We start from the raw sequence: 4,250 nt of genomic DNA, 5'->3' as shown, positions 1-4,250 counted from the left end.
TCCGTTCCAGCCCCTCTCCCCCGCTACATGCCAGTGCATGTGGTGACCGCGTAGCTGGCATGCACATTTACGCGCTCTGTGTGCAGTAGCCGCATCTAGTGGTCGTCTGTGCTTCGGCAGTTCCTCTCCTCATCGGCTTTGCGCGTGTAAGTATGTTCAAGAGTTTTACCGCGTTGTCGCCGTCCTCCTGGATCTCTTTCCCTCTTCGTAAAACCCCTCACGGACCGTCGTCTTCCTCCTCGTCTCTTCCTCCCTGCGCCTCCGTTGGCCGCCTCTACCCCGTGAGAGTCTCCCATGTGCCTCCCTCGTCGCCTGCCTTCAAGCCAAGGCACAAGCACACGCGTCCGTGGCGTCGGCCACCCGTCCGGGGCGACGACAACTCGGCCTCCTCGCCCTGTGGCTATATAAGCCCACCCCGAGGCCTCCTGGTCGACCCCAGTTCTTCGCCTCACTCTCCTACCCCTCCCTAGCCTCTCATCCGAGCTCGAGAAGCTCTCTTGCCGCCCCTCTGTCGCCATGGCCATCGCCTTGGTCCTCCTAAATTGGAGCGAACTCGAGCCCCTCTCTTGCTCCTACCACCACCAGTAGACCGCCCCCACTCCGGCGACCATCCCCAGGTCCTTTCCCCCTCGCCGGAGCCACTATGGCCTCGAGTCCCGTCTCCACCCGAAGCCCCCTCCGCCGGAGTGCTTGCTGCTCTCAACACCGCCCTCCTCGAGGTCCGTTCTGTCCTGGAACGGGCCGGCCTCGTCGCCCTGAGCACGTGGGTAGGTAGAGCGCCGCCTACGGTGGCCGGAAGCGCCAGCGCTCGTCGTCGGAGCCGCGCCGCTGCTCTGCTCCGGCGGGCACGCGCGAGGAGGAAGAAGGAGCCAGGCCAGGCGGGGCTTCTCCTTTCCCCGACCCCACCTGGCAGCCACTCAGGCCCGGCCCCGCCCCTGCATGCGTTGACCCGGGCGGCCAGCGCAGATAAGTGACGGGCCCCACCCAGTGGGACCCGCACGTCAGCGACCCTAGCCCCGGAACCGCGCGCGGTTAGGTGGAAGCGTACTTCAGAAAGTACGTTTTCGCGTGAAGTAAGCGTATTCCGCCTCTGCTTTATCTAAAAATGTGCTTTCTCCGTTCTGAAGACGTATTTGCTAGAATGCGTTTTCTGTTTTTCAGCTCAGGGGCCTATTTGTAGAGTTATGTTTACAGATTGGTCCCTAAACTTCGTCGGGCTACAACTTTCTACTCCCAACTCCAAATGAGGTGATTCAAAAGCCCATTTCTTTGTTTCGTCGAGCCCATTCTGTTGGAATCATTTTCATTATGTTTCAACATTCTGAAAATGACCATTTTGCCCTTGCCCTTATTCAGCCCCTCCGAGAAAGAACGTTTTTCCGGCGATTCTTTCCGCGAGCTTCTCGCACCTCTTCTCGGTGATTTCTTCCACCCCAGGCAAGCCACGCCATCCATTTGCATGATTGAAATGCAGTGACATGGTTTATTCATTTAAACTTGTTTAAAATATTGCTTTAGCTATATGTGATCTGTTCATGGCATTTCCCGGAGTATTGATTTGATCTTCATATTGCTTGGAGTATTAGGCTTATATTTTTGATGATTATGTGGACGACATGTGCCTTTGGATTCTTAGTGGCTATTAGGATTATTTTCATGATGGTATCTGGTATTCTTTTGGAGAATTACTTTGGATGACATGTGCCTTTGGATTCCTAGTGCCTATTAGGATTATTTCCATGATGGTATCTGGTATTAGTTTGGAGTATTACTTTGGATGACATGTGCCTTTGGATTCTTAGTGGCTATTAGGATTATGTCCATGATGGTATCTATTATTATATTTTGGAGTATTACTTTGGATATCATGTTGCCTTTGGATTATTAGTGGTTAGTATGATTATTTTCATGATGCTAGTTGATTCTCTATTGCTTGAAGTATTATTTTCGAAAATGATGTTTACATGTGGATCTTAGTCGAATAGCTTTATTCTTGTTATTGGAGTAGTAGGATTATTGTTTTCGGATTCATCATGACAGTAGTGATGTGCTACCCTTGGAGTATTTTTGAGGTGATGATATTAGGCTTGGATTATTTGTTGGATTTTGCTATGACTTGGATTATAGTTTGATAGTTGATATCGAAGTATCAGTCATCACAGTTATACTTTGGGGGATAAATTCAGTCATTAAGTTGGTCAGGTGCCACCGAACTGGGCTTTCTCCAGTGCAACCACATTTACCTTTATGGGAAGGCCCTAATGCGGTCTATTGCTGTGCCTCTCGCCGGTGCCTCCAACTACGGAAGGTTATGGGCATGCGGTACCCTGGCCCGGTAAGCAGACATAACCTTGTGTGCCCATTGTTGTTGTTGTATTCGGGTTGTCCCTGTGTGGGACCGTTTATTGTTTTGGCCACGATGGTGGCCGTTGTGTCTTTGGTAGACACGGGGCCACCCAGGACTAGCCCAGTGGGGAGTGAGTCGGAGTGGCCGGGGGAGTGTCATGGCAGTAGATCAGTTTTGTCGGAACGCCGTTGGTCCACCCGAATGGGAGAGCGAGGCCATGGGTTCCGTGGTGTGGGTACAGTGCGCTACCTCTGCACAGTGTATTTAAATCTATCGATAGCCACGTCCTCGGTCATGGGCATGGGTTCGTACTAGGTCACACCTTTCGATCAACACTCACACGACGGAATGACTTATAGGTGATTTATATGTGGATATTTTGAGCCATACAGATTGGCAAGATGTTGATGATGACGTTTGAGACCAAGTGTTGGTCGTGGTAGTGATCGCCAGAATGATCACCGTTTGGTTTGGATCACGAGGTGATCGAGATGGTATATTGCTTGGCCGGTTAGCCAAGAGTGATATGGTTATGGAGATCTGAGATGGTGATTCATCAGTATTGTATTAGTTTCATACCATGCTTAGTAGTTGCTACATAATAATAGTTGTTAATTTAATTAACCTGTTAAATGCTATGTTATCGTCTTGCCTTGATGTTTATGGTTGTTGTGAGCTTGCAAGTACATTCCATGTACTGACCTGGCATGTCATGCCTGATTGCAGGTGATTCCATGATTGCTTGATTTCTTGTCAAGGTTGCCGTGCGTGCGAGCTAGATCGTGTCCCAGCCAGAGTCCCTGAGGAGTGGAGTTCACTACCTTCGTCGTTGTTCCGCTGCTACGAGTTGTTCTGCTGCTAGCATAGAGCAAGTGTAGTATTGCACGCGTAGTGTCGCTGTGCTGATGTGCTTCTTTGTAATATCATACCCTTGTATTATTATCCTTGTAATAAGAGCTGATTTGTTCTATGTCAAGCAGTGTCATATTCCAGAGACTTCTCCTCGATCTCTGGGCAGGAATACGGGGCGTTCTGGTTTCTCTGAGCCGGGGTGCCACACACGACTGTTAGATTAACATCCAATGGTCCAACTACTAGAATCATTTGTTCATTAAGTTGACAAAGCCCTGCGTACACATCAGCTTAGTAGGCCCACAAGTCAGCCACCAAATCTGTAGGGTCCTAGCTGTCATCGGGAGGAATTGTTTTTTTTTTTGCATAACAAGGAGGCACTTCCTTCCGTGCGAAGATACAACTGGTGGGTCCTAGCTGTCAGGGGTAGGAAACATTTTTTCAGCTTAATAAGGAGGAAGTTTCCTTGCGTGCGACCATGGACCTCATGGGTCCCAGCCGTCAAGCTCTCCACGTACGGTCCTCTTCCAATGACTCTCGTTCGTTGACCACGCCGTGCCAAGCGCAGCGAGGCGATGGACGACGGCGAGGCCCCGGACGGGAACGACCCGGAGATGGGAAGACGCGGCAGTGGAGTCGCAGATTGAGAGGTGTACAAGGGTTATAACTGGTTCTGGTGCGGCGTGGGGCTGCATTCGGTGGAGAATAACAGGAGGTGTGGAGGGGTGGAGGGATAGCCTGACCGGCAGTGGGGTAGTGCTTCGCAGTGATGCGTGCTTAGCAGAGCCGCTAGCCGGCGAAGGCTGGAGCAGGCGGTCCCGACGATGCTGGAGGAAGAAGACGGGAGATTGAAGGTGCATGCCGGCCATTGGATGTAAATCCAATGGTTGTGGATGTCATAATCATTTGTTTACCAAGTTGACAACGCTTTGCATAGGCTTTGACCTATTGGCCCACATGCCAGCCTGCAAAAATGTGGCATATATTTCACCCATGGTTTCTAGAATTTACAATCCATTTGTTGGGCTAGGTGAACAAATAATGTTGCATC

The 4,250-nt window shown here is 50.5% G+C and overlaps 1 long non-coding RNA gene across 3 annotated transcripts; it reads left to right on the top strand.

Moving 5' to 3' along the window:
- The first annotated feature begins 213 nt into the window (after nt 1-213).
- On the top strand, nt 214-3,317 carry LOC125509468 (uncharacterized). 3 transcript variants are annotated; one of them, XR_015604821.1, is made up of 3 exons: nt 214-1,073; nt 1,162-1,248; nt 1,357-3,317. It is a non-coding gene; the product is annotated as an uncharacterized LOC125509468 (long non-coding RNA). The 3 variants fall into 3 exon arrangements; XR_007284113.2 differs by having other exon boundaries at nt 214-1,248; nt 1,357-2,335; nt 3,074-3,317; XR_007284112.2 differs by having other exon boundaries at nt 214-1,248.
- Nucleotides 3,318-4,250: the final 933 nt, after the last annotated feature.

This window comes from Triticum urartu, chromosome 5A (assembly GCF_056163025.1).
Source record: "Triticum urartu cultivar PI428250 chromosome 5A, HENAU_Tu73, whole genome shotgun sequence".
Classification (NCBI taxonomy): domain Eukaryota; kingdom Viridiplantae; phylum Streptophyta; class Magnoliopsida; order Poales; family Poaceae; genus Triticum; species Triticum urartu.
Note: the sequence above shows the minus strand (reverse complement) of the source record. Positions and strands in the feature narration are given on the sequence as shown.